This window comes from Chlorocebus sabaeus, chromosome 25 (genome assembly GCF_047675955.1).
Source record: "Chlorocebus sabaeus isolate Y175 chromosome 25, mChlSab1.0.hap1, whole genome shotgun sequence".
Classification (NCBI taxonomy): Eukaryota; Metazoa; Chordata; class Mammalia; order Primates; family Cercopithecidae; genus Chlorocebus; species Chlorocebus sabaeus.
In genome coordinates this window covers 65,787,369-65,802,918 of record NC_132928.1, presented here as the reverse complement: position 1 = coordinate 65,802,918, position 15,550 = coordinate 65,787,369, and positions in this window count along the sequence as shown.

Sequence of the window (15,550 nt, the reverse complement as noted above, 5' to 3'; positions counted from 1 at the left end):
CTCAAAGGCTGTTGAGGTAGCATTTCCACTGGTCTGTGTAGCTTCTTGCTTGTACCTCTACAATCACTTTATGTCTTTTCTAATCCACCTTTTCCCTCCCCAGTAGAATGGCCCCCTCTTTAATGATTCCCTCCATGGAGCCCTGTACATCCAGGGAAGCATCTGTAGCATGTTATTATCAATGCTATCTTTGTATGTCTGTCTCCCTGGCCAGACTATTAGCAACTTAAGAAAAGGGACCCTAACATATCCCTCATTGTATCCCCATTGACTAACTCTCTATCTGGCAATAGTAGGTGTTTAAGCCCTGTTTGATAAAATGAACAAGCAAATATTTAAAATGTCCCATTATATTCCAGGCACTTTGAGAGATGTGAAGGATCAAGTCCCTCTGTGGAGTTCATAGTCTGGTGCTGACATCTAAGCAAATAACCATGATAAAGTTTGATAAGTGCTTTAACAGAAGATGATGAGCGTTCTGTGGCAACAAGGGGTGAGCACCAGAGTCATTCTCTCTTTCCACCATTTGTCCAGAGGGAAGAAACCTGAAGGAGCATCTTCCTGGCAGTCCCTTGGCTGCCTTTTCCTCCCCACTCTCCAGCACTATCAAGCATGACCTGACGCATATTGCTAACAAGTTAAGCAGAAGCATTTCTCTGGAACATCGGCATCCACTTTGTTGAAATCCATTAATTCTAAGCTTTAACACCCTTGGCCGGAAATAGCTCAGAAACTTATGGGGAAATAAAAAAACAGACTGCCTGGTCACAGTCACGGGGAAGATATTAATATTTCCTTTCGTGGGTAGCTCTTTCTCTACATCCTTTCTCCATCTGCCTGTACCCCAACCCCCACCATCAAAATAAATGTTTTCCAAGAATCTATGAGATGATATTTGAAAGTAAATCAAAACGTAGACAGAGGGTCAACGAAAAAGGATAAAGCTGCCACGTATATGTGTCTAAGGCAGTAAATGGGGCAACTTGTTATATTATTTACAGTCTCCATAAAGACAGGGCCCCTTGTTGCTCAGACAAAGCCCTGAGCTTATTAATTGCCGGCAAGGTCTTTCCACTCCCAGGTATTTCTGCTGTTGATGGGGTGGCAGGGAGAGGGTTAACTCTCTTTTCCTGTCTTTCTCTCTTTTTTTCTCTCTCTCTCTTTTTGTCCAAGTAAGCTTTAGGGGATAGAGGAAGGGTTTGTTAAGCCTCCAGATTTCTCTGCATTATGTCCAGGTGGCGTGACGTGTGAACAGACGAAAGATTAAAATCACCGAGGAAATCGCTCTGTCTGAGCCCAGATCACGACGCCTTTCAGTGACCCAGCGACCCAAATGCTATCTGTCAACTTGTCCTTCCAGCGACTTTTCACCCCATGCTCTGTGGCTGCTACTCCAGAAAAAAAAAAAAAAAAAAAAAAAAAAAAAAAAAAAAAATCAAGACTTAGAAGGAGGAGGGAGGGATGGAGGAAGCTAGGATAAAATACTGCCTTATTACTGAAGATTCTGCAATGCAGGTCAAACGTGGGGCACGGGAGCCTTTTAACAAACCAAATACTTTTTCCAGATCTTCATTCCAGAATGTTTCCTCACTCTCTACTGAAACTCTTAGCTCCTTCAGGAAATACCTCACAAAATCGTAGACTCTGGTTCCCCCAAACAAAAACTAATTCCTAGCAGGACCACTGAGGATGGAGATTTTCCTGAGTTTCAAAAAACTTCCCACAACATCCACTTTGTTTTTGCTCAGGTGCTTAATAAGTTAGAGAGGTAACCAAGCTTCCTCTGCCTCCCAGGCCTTGCCAGACTAGGTTGCTTTTTCTGGGGTAGGAGAGGTGAGATTAGGTGAGATGAGAGAAGGAGGTCAAAACATGCACTGTGCAGATATTTTTTACAAAGCTGACCACTCAAATTAAGAGTCTGCTTCTTAAGAGCCTGCAATAAAACTGGGTTGGCAGCAGAGCCAGATGGAGACTTCATATGCCCCAAACAACACAATCAGACTACTCATTCCTCTGAGTCCTACATGGAACTATATGAAGTTACCTTCTGCAAGTAAAAATAGTCAAGTTTTAGTAATTTCTTATGGTTCAAACTAATTCAAAATAAAAATAGTACAAAACCATAAGTTAGAGAAATATCAAATATCTTCTTTCAAATAAGTGGTTTTGATGCCCTGCTCTGTTCTGCTCTGTTCGTGTCTCAAGGCTGTGCTTTGTCTGCCTATGGGGTAACTCGACACTGCTGGGTCCACTTCTGCATTAAAATAAAAGGTAAAATAGAAGCCACTTAGCACAGTTTTTTAACAGACCTCCAATTTTTTTTAAAGACCTTGACAAGTAATACAGTAAAAATATATCATTTTAAGTAGTCATTGTATGTATTAAGGCCTTTGTTGAACTTTTCGATATTTAGGAGTTTGCATAAACCTAAATATTAGTGTGCTCTTTTTCTTGGTACCTTTTTCTGTCCAGGATTTTATCTAGGATTCCATTTTACATTTTGTCATCGTGTTTCTTTAAGCTCCTCTTGACTATGACATTTTCTCAGGCTTTCCTTGTTTCGATGACCTTGAGAGTTTTGAGAAGTATTGGTTAGGTATTTTGTAGAATCTATATAGCATTTGATATATGTTAACTTCATTTAATGTAATAAATATTTCTTTAAGTCATCACCTACTTTTTCAGAAGCATTATTTTAATGACTGCACAATATTCCGCTGATAACTGAAATTTAGATATTTTTATAAAGAAAACAAAATGACTTTTTTACTTCATGTTTTTTAACATTGTGCGCAGATTAACATGTAAGGGATAGCATTCACTGGGGGAAAATATACATATATAATAAATATATCCTGGAGGTGATAATTTTTACATTCTTGTTTGACTTCTGTCTCAGTGCAGTATGTAAATCTGGGCATACATATACTCCCAAAAAGAAATAATCTTGAGATATATTATCTTTAACCCGGAACTTAATGCCTATCTGTCACTACTGCATGCCATTCCTTCCTGAGACCAAGGTTATAGAGTGCCAGAGTTGCAAAGGTAGATTATTAGAGTTCAAGTGGAAGATACCTCATAGATTCTTACCTGTAAGATTTGCATTGTCCTAATTCTGTAGAAAAAAGTCACTCGTTTGTTTTTGTACAATTGTTTACCCCTAGGACTTGAGGTCACTCAGTCATAGAAAGGCTGGTTGACTTTCATATTAAAGGTTTGGGAAGAATTACTTTAAAAGAACCCCAACCTATAAGGTTTACATCGTCATCCAACTAATTTCCTCATCTCGCAATGGTCCTCAATGGTTTGCTTCTTCTCACTTTGCATTACTAAGTCTGTCCAATTTATATCCTAACTATATCTTCTGTCACTCACCTCATCATTTTCTCCTTGGCTGAATTCATTCTAACTACTGTCATCTCTCAACTGAAATATTATAGTAGACTTCTAACTGGTCTTCCTCCTTTACCTTGGTCCAGGATTTATTTTCTCAAGTCTATACCTTCTTCTTGCATATGCATGTATGTTTCCATCACTCTATCTATATCATGAACACACACACACACACGTGGCTTTTCTACTACCCTATTTAAGAATGTCTTGTTTGCCTCCCATTGCTTGTCACAGCTCAGCTGCTAAATCTGCTATCCATGTGACTTTGGCTAAGCAATGTAAATTTTCTGTGTCTCAGTTTTCTCATCTGTAAAATTAGAACCATAGTACCTGCTTGATGGTGTTAGTGTAAGAGTTAAATGTGACAATAAATGTCAAATCTTAGAATATCACCTTGTCTGTGGAACACACTCAATGAATTCTACCTATTACTACAACTACTACAACCACTAAAGTCTAATCTCTTTTTTTTTTTTTTTTTTTTTTTTTTTTTGAGATGGAATCTCACTTTGTCTCCCAGGCTGGAATGCAGTGGCACGACCTTGGCTCACTGCAAGCTCCGCCTTCCGGGTTTACGCCATTCTCCTGCCTCAGCCTCCCGAGTAGCTGGGACTACAGGTGCCCGCCACCATGCCCGGCTAATTTTTTGTATTTTTAGCAGATACAGGGTTTCACCATGTTAGCCAGGATGGTCTCGATCTCTTGACCTCGTGATCCACCCGCCTCGGCCTCCCAAAGTGCTGGGATTACAGGCATGAGCCACCGTGCCCGGCCAGTCTAAATTTCTTATTATGACACCAAAATTTCAACCACAGAGACTACTGCCTCCCTAAGCCTTGTATTTCTTGTCTGTCAGGACTTTGCTTCCGAATTTCTCTTCTCCTAAAATGTCCATTTTCTACTGCCTCCTTTCCCAATGCCTCAAACAGTCTTTGATTAATAGCTTAAAATATTTATTTTCTGTGATCTTCTCTAAGTAGAGCTCCTTCCTCTTAGCTTTCTCTCTAAGGTAACGATTATTTTTTAGACTTTACTGATTAAAAAAAATCAAAGCTCAAGATAACTAAGTGATTTTTCCCACAAGCACACAGCTCAAAATAAGTAATGAAGGTAGGATTCAAATGCAGGTATCAGTGGCAATCTGTGTGCTTTTCTCTCTATCACCTACCTCCTATTTGGGCAATCCACAAAGAACTGTCTTGAAAGTAGGTATGGATTTTAATAGCTTTGGAGTGTGGTTTAATTCTGTCACTGGGCCAAATGTTTAGAATTTATCTGGAGAGGGTGGGTAGGAGTCGAGCAGGAAAAATTTTTCTCCCTCATCTACGAAATGAAAATGAGAGTTACTTTCCTTTGAAATCTTTCTGCTCTAATAGTTTGTCATATTGTCATATACCTGAATACAAAGTGGCAACTTACTTGAGACTTGCTTGGATTTTTAGCTGACCACTTTGTAGTTCTTTGGTTCTCTTCTCTTAGTCTTAACTTAAGTCTTAACTTAAATAAGGGGTTTAACTCTGAAATATCACCTATGGGAAATTGAGGAGACACTTCCAGAGCCAGGGCCTGTCAATAACATCTCCTAATTCCATTAGAACCACTTGCCATCCCTGCTGCTCTGATACTTATAAACCTCTATGTTCTCATAACAGATTCAATCTTAGGATTCCAAGACCACTACACACCCTGCTGGGGTTTGGCTGACTCAGAAGATTGGTGCACAGATATTCTTTGTTCCTGTAGCTGAACTCAAATGCAAACCTTCATCCTGATGAGATAACAGGCAATCTGTGTTTTGTCCCTCTCCATTGCTGTATATGCAGTCAAGGTACTCTCTCAGGACCCAGTGATAATATTAATTACAATCTCTTATTTAAAAGGAGTTCCTGCCTGAAGGTCTCTGTGCAAAGAGAAGGTTTCTCTGTTTTTGAGGCAGAGTCTTACTCTGTCTCCAGGCTGGAGTGCAGTGGCGTTATCTCTACTCACTGCAACCTCCGCCTCCCGGGTTCAAGCGATTCTCCTGCCTCAGCCTCCCAAGTAGCTGGGATTACAGGCACACGCCACCATGTCCAGTTAATTTTTGTATTTTTAGTAAAGATGGGGTTTCACCATGTTGACCAGGATGGTCTTGATCTCTTGATTTTGTGATCTGCCCGCCTCAGCTTACAGGCGTGAGCCACAAGGCCCAATCAAGGTTTCTTTTTTTAAGAAGGAAGAGCCACTCCTGGTTAAGTCACAAAGCAAGGGGAATGCTAGTCATTCTTTTCTATAGCAGGTCCAGCCAGGCAACATGAGATACACAGGCATTAAGAACACAGGTTCTGTCCTGAACTGGAGGGGAAACTGTCAAATGTAATATTTTCTGAAAAGTCTTCTCAGACCATTCTGACCATGTGTAACTTACTTCCCCCACAACTAAGCATCTAGAACAAACCTGTCATGGCCACTCCTCCTGCCTTTCTTCACCCTCTTACGTTTTATTATAGTAGGTGAGATTTGAGCAAATAAGTTTTTGGATTAAGTCTCTTCTCTATTGTTTTTAGTTATGCAACTTACAACCATTCATTCAACCTCTCTGAATCTGAGTCTTACTTTTTTTCCTCATGTTTAAAATAGGATAAAAATTAAAAATTGTTGGACTGTATAAACATAATGTTAGATTAATGCTTATTGTCTTATATATATTTGAAACTTTACTAAAGTCATTAGCTTTATATTATAACATTCTTCAGGGGCCAAGTGCAACATCTATTTCATAGAAAATGTTAAGTAAAGTGGACTCTTTGTCCAGTCTGGGACAAGCCTAAATAGAATTACAAGAGAACTAACAATTTCCTTCTTATTTTTCTTTGCATCAGTCTTTCTTTCCCTTAGGTGTTTGCTATTCTAGCTCTTTCCTTTCTTGCTTTCTTTAGGGAAGCCTACTGAGATGTCTCTGTCCCCTCAAGCTCCTCTACCTTTCTACCTATCAAGACAAAAGGTTTCTATGTATCAGAACAAAAGTCATGATAGGAAGATAAAGGGGTCACAATACATTACAGAAAAGAGTTAATATACAGTAATTAGAAAAATGTGTTGCCCCTAAATGCAAGAAAAGACATCCCTAGAGTCTTTTCAGCAAAGAATAATAGTGGTCTTTACTTTCACAAAGATTAGCTCATTTAATTTTCATGAAATCTATGAGAAGTTTCCGGGTCCATAAGATAATGATAGCAGCCTAAATTATAATCTCTGCACATATCCTCAAAAAAAATTACAGATGAACAAGGAGAGCAAATAAATTCATGCTTATCATGACTGGCAATACAAGTAAAAGCAAAGAACTTCACAGATCTTAATTTATAACTAATTGGGAAAATAAGCTACTTATGTTTGTTGAGTTGGCTCCAAAGCTTACTCCAGAGCAGAGGGTTAGGTGGGGAAAGCAGAGAAGAAAGGAGAATGAGGAAGGATAGAATCAGAAAATATCACTTAAAGCTGATAGGTAGAATATTCAAAATTGAGCAAGAAAAAGAGAGAATCTAGTCGTTATATACAGGCTTTAGTAAAGGGAGCAGCTTGGTCATGAATACAAAGTGTTATATATAACAAAGGTAGCCAAAACAAAGCAAAAAACCAAAAACGATTTAAAGGATTAAAAAATAAAGCAAAAAAAGAGAGAGATCATATAGTGGAAGTAACTGTATAGTGAAGCTGTGCCATGTATACAGTAAAATAACCGATAGAGCTGAAATGGAACATATAAGTCATGTTCATGAATGTAAATGACATAACTCACATATTAAAAGGAAAATATTTTTAAATTGGCTCACAAAACAAAATCAACTCTGCGCAGTGTACACTAGATGCACCTAAAACAAAGAAGTGAAGAAGGCCTGAAAATAAAGAATGGAGCAAAATGTACCAGCAAATGCAAACAAAATGAAATTGGGGGTTATGATCTTGATGTCTAACAAGTTAGAACTCAGAACAGAAGAGGGATAAACAACACAAAGAAGAAAGCTTTGCAAAGGCAAAGGCCACAATTCAAAGCAAAGACAAGATAGAAACGTTCCCCTATCAGCCACCTTCCTAAAGCCGAAACTAGAAGAAATGCAGAGAAAGAAGCACACAAACATCAGGTGACTTGACATGCCATGCTCAGCCTGAGAAAGGTAATGTGGATATAAAATAAATAAGGATAGAGAGGACACAAACAACATAGTAAATAAGATGGATTTATTTTCACCCTCTTAATAATAGAGAGTAAATCTTCTCTCATGCATATTGGACATTTATAAAAATTTACCAATTCACCATGTTAGTGGTGAATTATAAATAAAGTATAAAAATTTATTACAAAAAGTGCTAATAAACTATAAAATTTTGTGATTATTATGAAAAAACTGGACTCAAATGAGGAAATGCAAACCAATATAACAGGTATTGTAAAAAACAATGATAAAAAGCTGTGATTCCGAGTCACATGTCTTTAATCATGCAATTAAGGCAGTGATCAGAAAAAATTTATGGTATTGATATGGAAGGGCTGGGCTCCCAGCTAAACCTGCAATGAATGACCAGTGGTGGACTGAGTGAAATAAATTACTCCAGTTGTTACTCACAAAGGGAGTCAAGGTAATTATCCTATCTTAGTATTAAATATATATGTCAATAAAAATGGACAATGACAATAAATTTGGAAAACAGAATAAAGAGAACAAAGGAGAGAAATCAGAATACAAACAGAACAATGAAGTAGAAAAAGAAAAATAGCCATACCATAAATAAATATTGGTTTAAAAAATAAACATAATGGACAATCACTAGCTAATCTGATCAAAAAAGGTAAGATTGTATATGAGAAGGGGGTAAGAGGAGAAAGCACAAATATACAAGATAAAAAGTGACAAAGAAAAATAACCATTGAAACAGAGAAGATCTAAGTAATGAAAAAGTGAAGAATTTTATGGAAAAGCATAATTTGTCAAAACTGATTCCAGTAAAGAAAACAGACCAAGTATTATAGAAGAAATAGAGAAAGTCAACTGTTACTTCTCACTCTCAAAAAAATCAGAAGCTCAAGATGATTTCACAGAGGAATTCTACAGAAATTTCCAAATCCAGGTCATTCTATTTGTACAAGAACATAGAAAAATGATCTTCCAAACATTTCTGACAAAAAGAATGAACATTAACAACAAAACTGGATGTAAAAAATATTTTTTTCCTCAAACCTACAGACTATTTTCACTTACAAATATTGATGCAGTAGTCTAAAATAAATATTAACTAACAGTGCTCAACAGCACATTAGCAAAATAATAATTCATTAGGACAAAAGAGAGTTTATATAAGAAATACAAGATAGATCAAGAATTAAAAATCTGCAAATATACTGCACTATGTTAATAGACCTGTGGAGAAAAACTATATGTTCATGCATACTGAAAAAGCATTTGCAAAACTTAGTTCACATTTCCAATGGAAACACATCATAAAAGTAACCAGTGGATATTTTTCAATATGATAAAAGGTGTGTATCTTACCCAAAAGTTGGTATATATTAAATGGAAAAATACTGAGCGCATTCTTTCTGAAGTCTAGCCCCAGGCAAGAATGCCACTTCACTATCCTTCAATATAGAACTAGAGATTTCAGGACACAGATTCTGACAAAAGTACAAAATTAGAGACATAAGAATTAGAAAAGTTATGTTAAAAATACTCCTATTTGAAGATAATATGATATGGTTGTATGTCTTGAAAACCCATGAACATCCATAGAAATACAACACAGCTAATAAAATTTTAGTACAGTTGCAGAATATTAAATTAATGTTTAAAAATCGATAGTCTTCCTTATATCACATTAACAGAATTAAGGACAACAATATATATCATCTGAATTGATGCAGAGAAAACATTTAACAAAATTTGACACATTTTAAGATAAAAACAGTCAACAAAGTAGGAATTAAAGGAAACTATTTCAATATAATAAAAGCCATGTTGATAGTGACAGGAGACAGACAAATTCCTAGACAGATAGGGACGGGTCCCTAGTAAAACTCAACCTTCAAGCCAAGGAAACTCTAAAGCCTGAAAACCAACCTACCAGTTCTGATAGAATCCATGGACTGGAGTGAGAACTTCCATCCGCATTTTGCCCACTCTCTCTCTACTGGCTCATTCTAAATGCTGCCTTTTAACCAATCAAATGGTGCCTTCTCCAAGCCTACCCATAAACCAATCCACATGTGTTTCTCCATTCTAAGCCCATAAAAACCCCAAACTCAGCCTGACAGATGGCTACCCATTTGTGGGTCCCTCTTCCTGTCAAGTACTTTTCTTTCACTCAATAAATTCTACTCTGCCTTACCCCATTCTCTGGCGTCTATGTACCTTATTCTTCTTGGTCATGAGACAATACCCAGAACTCAGCAAACTGTGGGAGCAAAAGAGCTGTAATGCTCCTGCCTGATGAACTACAGGGATGAAAAAAGCTGCAATGATATATAAAAAGTCCACAACTAATATTATACTCAATGGTGAAAGACTGAAAGCTTTATACCTAAGATCAGAAACAAGACAAGGATGCCCACTTTCACCATTTCTAGTCAATATAATACTGAAAGTTCTAGGCACAACAATTAGACAAGAAAAATAAAAGCAACCAAATTGGAAAGGAAGAAGTAAAATTGTCTTTTCTCACACATAACATGATCTTATATGTAGAAAACCCTAAAGATCCCACACTCAGAAAAAAACTGTTAGAACTAATAGATGAATTCGGCATTGTTGTAGGATATAATCAACACATAAAGTAGTTATCTTTTCATACAATAACAATGAACAGTCATCTAAAAAAGAAATTAAGAAATAATTTACAACAGCCTCAAAAAATACTTGGGAATAAACTTACCCAAGGAAGTGAAAAACTTATACATTGAAAAACACAAAGCATTGCTGAAAGAAATTAAAGAAGACACAAATGGAAAGACATCCTACATTTATGGATTGGAAGACTTAATATTGCTAAGATGTCAATACTAACTAAAACAATTTATAGATTCAACACAATCCACATCAAAATCTCAAGTGTCTATATTTTTGCAGAAATAGCAACAAATCATCCTATAATGCACATGGAATCTCAAGAAACCTTGAATAGCTAAAATAATCTTGAAAAAGTAAAACAAAGTGGGAGGACTTATGCTTCCTGATTTTTAAACATTATAAAGCTATTAAAGTCAAAATAGTATGACACTCATGTGAAGGCAGACATATAGATTAATGAAATAGAATAGAGTCCAGAAACAAACCTAAATGAGAGTGCCAAGCTCAATCAATGGGAAACAGTCTCTTCAACAAATGGTATTGGGAAAACTGAATACGCACATGCGCAATAATGAATTTGAAGCCTTATCTTATACCATATACAAAAATTAACTCAAATGTGTTAAAGGCCTAAATGTAAGATCCAAAAATGTAAAACTCCCAGAAGACATAAGAAAAAAATCTTTATGATATTATATTTGCCCATGATTTTCACACATAACACCAAAAGCACAGGTAACAAAAGAAAAAATAGACAAAAGGGACTATGTCAAATTTAAAACTTTTATTCATCAAAGGACACAATCAGCTGAGTGAAAGGTAGCCTACAGAGTGGGAGAAAATATTTGCAAATGATATATCAGATAAGGGGTTAATATCTAAAATATATAAAGAACTACTATAACTCAACAACAACAAAAAATCAAATTACTCTAAAAATGGGTGAAGGACTTGAATATACATTTCTTCAAAGATGATATGCAAATGTCCAATAAGCATATGTGAAAATGCTAGACATCCCTAATCAACAGATAAATGCAAACCAAAACCACAATGAGATATCAGTTCACACCCATTTGGATGGCTACTACAAAAACAAAACAAAACAGAAAATAACAAGTGTTGGCAGGGATATGGAGAAGTTAGAATACCATGCAAAAAATCCTCAATGACGGGGGCCTAACCCTAACAAATACTACAACATATTCTAAACACTCTAAAATAACCATAGCATGACACATGGATAGACAGACTGAACAATGAAACAGTAAGGTCCATAAATAGATTGTTGAAATTTGGCAAATGATAAAGGCAGCATATTTAATCATTGGCGAAACACAACCTATTAATAAACAATGTTGAGAAAACTAGATAGCCATTTAGTAAAAGATAAAATTGACAAATATCACAATATTAGTCAGAAAAAATCCCACATGAATCAGATATCTAAAATGGAAAAAAATTATAAAAAGTATCAGAAAACATGAGTAAATTTATTTATAGTTTGAGAATAGGAGAAGCCTTTCTGAAAATACTGAAATTTTAGTAAAATGACCTGGAAACAATGACACCTGATAGCAGTGAGTGCACTCAGGGCCCAAATTTTAGATTTTTGATATCATTCCTACTCAATGGAAGCCGGGATCGTGAAGAAATAGCTAATTCTGGGTCTGGATCAGGGAATGTATAAAGGAAACATTTTGTTTTAGGGTGCAGGGAAAGAGAAATGGCACTGAAAATGGCCCATATCCAAAGTCACAACATTCCTTTTGGCACGTCCCCTCACTACTACTCACCGTAGGCCATATTTAAGAAAATTTGAACATAAAAAAGAAAGTGACTCTAATTGGCTCTAACTGATTGTGAAAGAATAAATAAAAAACCAGGAATCCATAGTGATTCTTTTTTCCTATGTCCAATATCCCCTTCTTTTGCCACACAAAAGCCAGAAAGATTGATTTAAATTAAGATGTCACTTTTCTTCTAGAACCCTTCAATGATTTCCCTTGGCTTTTAAAATCTAAAATCTTTGCTATGACCTCTAAGGCCTTGAATGACCTGAGCCTTATTTAACTACAACTTTATCTCCTATATTCTCTCTCGTGCTCAGTGCCTTCTTAAACACAATGGCCCTTTTTCTCTTCCTTGAACACATCAAGCCACTTTGCTACTTGGGGATTCTGTACCACATTTATTTCCTCTGTGACATTTATAGCAATCTTCAATTATCCTGTTTCTTTCTTTATTTATTTGTTACCTGTCTTTCCCCAGAGAATATGAATTCCAAAAGGGCAGAAAAGTCTGTCTCTTTACTGTCATATTACAGTCCCAAGTGTAGTGACTGCAAACAGTTGGCTCTCAGAGGCTATTTCTGAATACATGTATGTTGTATGAATGAATGATGAATAAATGAATAAAATGGGTCTCCTGACTTCCAGTTCCAATCTCTCTCTGTGACAAGGCTCTCTTTTTTTTTTCTCCCTGCTTAGTTCATATCTGTATGCACATGGACCATCCTGCATATGTTATACAGCCTAAACGCTTACACATTACAGCTTTCCATGTAACTATCAATGAAAGCACCTGATATTGTTACTGTTTTTCCTCTTAGAAGGATAATATTGGAAAGGTCCTTAGAAAACCCCTGTAATCATCTTGTTTTACAAATAAGGAAACTGAGGCTTGTCATGTATATATTGCCCAAGTCACAGCTAATTAGTGGTATATGTGAAATTACAACCTACATCTCCAAATTTTCTAGTTCAGTGGTCTTTTCAGGATCCTTTCCTTCTCCATACTGGTTTACCCCTTAATCTTCAGCTTCCTACCTCTCGCCAGCACACAATAGGAATAGGAAAAAGATTGTATAAGTAAGTAAAAATGAAGTCCTGGGAGCATCTTAGAATCATTTGGTGTTCCCAGGAGAGAGCGCTTCACTGAGCTAGTAAACATCATTGTGTTCCTATGCAGCATTTTTGAAATCACTAGTGTGCCCTCCGAGTGAAATTAGCCTCAGATGACATTATGTCTTGCGAGGCTAGATGCTAGCACATCCCCAGCATGTGCATTTACGTAGTCTACTGTTCTCTAAGAACCACCTTGCCAATTGTAGAGATGGAAAAACTATACCCGGAATTCCATAGCAATTATTTCTGTATTTCCCATGTTTGTTCAAATGATAAATGTAAAACCATCATCTATTTTTAAGTTATTTGAGCCTATTGACTCAAAAGAACAGGAAAGCCATGTCAGGACAATTCTGTTTTATGAAAAAGTAAGGGTGGGGGCTTCTGCTATTCTTTAAATAGTCTAAAAGTTTAAGGTTGTTTTTTACACAAGAACTGTGCAGTTAATTGGAATTGAATGGCCTTGTCTTCCTCATAAATGAAGCCCATTCCCAAGATTAAGTACTAAATCTTAATCAGGTGACGTCCCTGAGGCAAGGATGTGCGTTGAAGTGTAAGCAAAGGTTTAGCAAAAAACATGCTATTCCAATGGGCACAGAGTCTGCTAAGGGAGCAAGGCCAACTCTTCAGGAAGAATGTTTACTATGATATTCATGAAGTTTTCATTGTATTATTCTGCAGTCTTTTCCTCAGTCTCCAATTAGCTCAGTAATTCATTTATCCAATGCTGTGCAGTATCAGTTATTCATACGGCAGAACACTGTGGGTTAGGGGCACAAAGATGGTACAACTCTCCCTCTTTCCTTAAGAGACAATTTAATGAAAGTTTAACCTTCTTATATTATGTACAATGTTTATGTACGTTTATTTAAGCCATGTAATGGGGGAAACGAATAGAAATGACTTCAGAGTGTAGCAGGGTTTGAAAGAAGTTCTGAGATCATCTTGGCCATTGCTACTCAAAGTGTAGTCCCTGGGCCAGAAGCATCAACATCACCAGGAATCTTCTGTGAAATGTAAAATCCTTGGCTTCCCTTCAGTTCTACGGAATCAGAATCTGTAATAAGGTCTTCAAGTGATTCCTGTAAGCATTAAATATGAAAAGTCTTCATCTAGTCTCTTTGGATTTGTTCTGTGTTTACAAACACAGAGAACTGTAATTCTGTGATGAATATATATTCAAACCAAAGTTTGTCCCTGTCTTCCACTCAATACCACACAATTGTATCCAACTTTGGCTACCCTTGCATAGGTACATCCTCATCTGTATTTCAGAACAAAGAATGAATCATTTAGGGCCATAGCTGGGTACTTGGACACAGAAAACAAGAGAGCAAGGGAGAAAGAGAACAAGAGAAGGAAAGAGATAGAGGGAAGAAGGGAGCGATGCCAACTATGATCTCTCCTATATCAAAGGATACATATCTTTCTAAAAAAATATGAGAGGTGGTATGGCAAATTGCTCTCAATTATTTCTGCTCCTTCCCTATAGGGGGCTTATACATCTCTATCTTTTGCCATGGGACAAAGTGCCTTCCTGGAGAAGTTGTTTTTCCCCTATTGACACCAGGCTTGGCCTAAGGACTTGTTTTGGCCAAGGAAATGTGAGTTTTAGAGTCATTAGAAAGTTCTAGCTTATCTTTTTGCCCTTTCCCTCTGCCTTGAGTTTAGAGAGGCTCCTCTCCACTCTAGATACTGGAATAAACAAGACACATGAAAAAGGAACAAAGCTGCCACCAATACGTAATGTGCATTAGAAACAAGCCTTTGTTGTTGAAAGTCACTGAAATTTTAGAATTGTTTGTTACTGCATTTTAGCCTAGAGAAAGCTGACGAATACACATGACAATCTGTGTTTCCTGCAATCAAGGGTAATCCCAATATATTTAATTCAGAAAAATGATGTTAAATATAAAACATTCTCTGCACTATTAACACTTACCATGTAGATAAATTATGAGATAAACAAAGTATAAGTAATCTCATTTTGAGGGTCCAAAGAACCTACTGAAGGATGAAAAGAGGTACCCACATAACCCTGGACATCAAGGCAACTCATTTAAAATTTTAATGCACATATTTTCCTGCCTGGAATGCATTTTAGTTATCTGAAATATTTTTCACATTATTAAATGCATCAGTCATTTTAGTGCATTTTTGCCTTCCAAAATTATTTTGGTTTTATATTTAACATATCTATTTTCAATTAAATAGGTCAGAGTTACACTGAAATAAAGTTAAAACTTTCTATTAACTTGGTACAAAAATATAATCAAAATATTGACAGAAAAGAATAGAGTTTTAAAAAGCTGAATAAGCTATTTGTTATTCCTTTAACAACTATAAAAATGAATAGTGTCTGCTTTTATATTAGTTGGAATTTCTAAGGTTAACCTTATAAACAAATTAATTATTAATAGGATTCCAGAT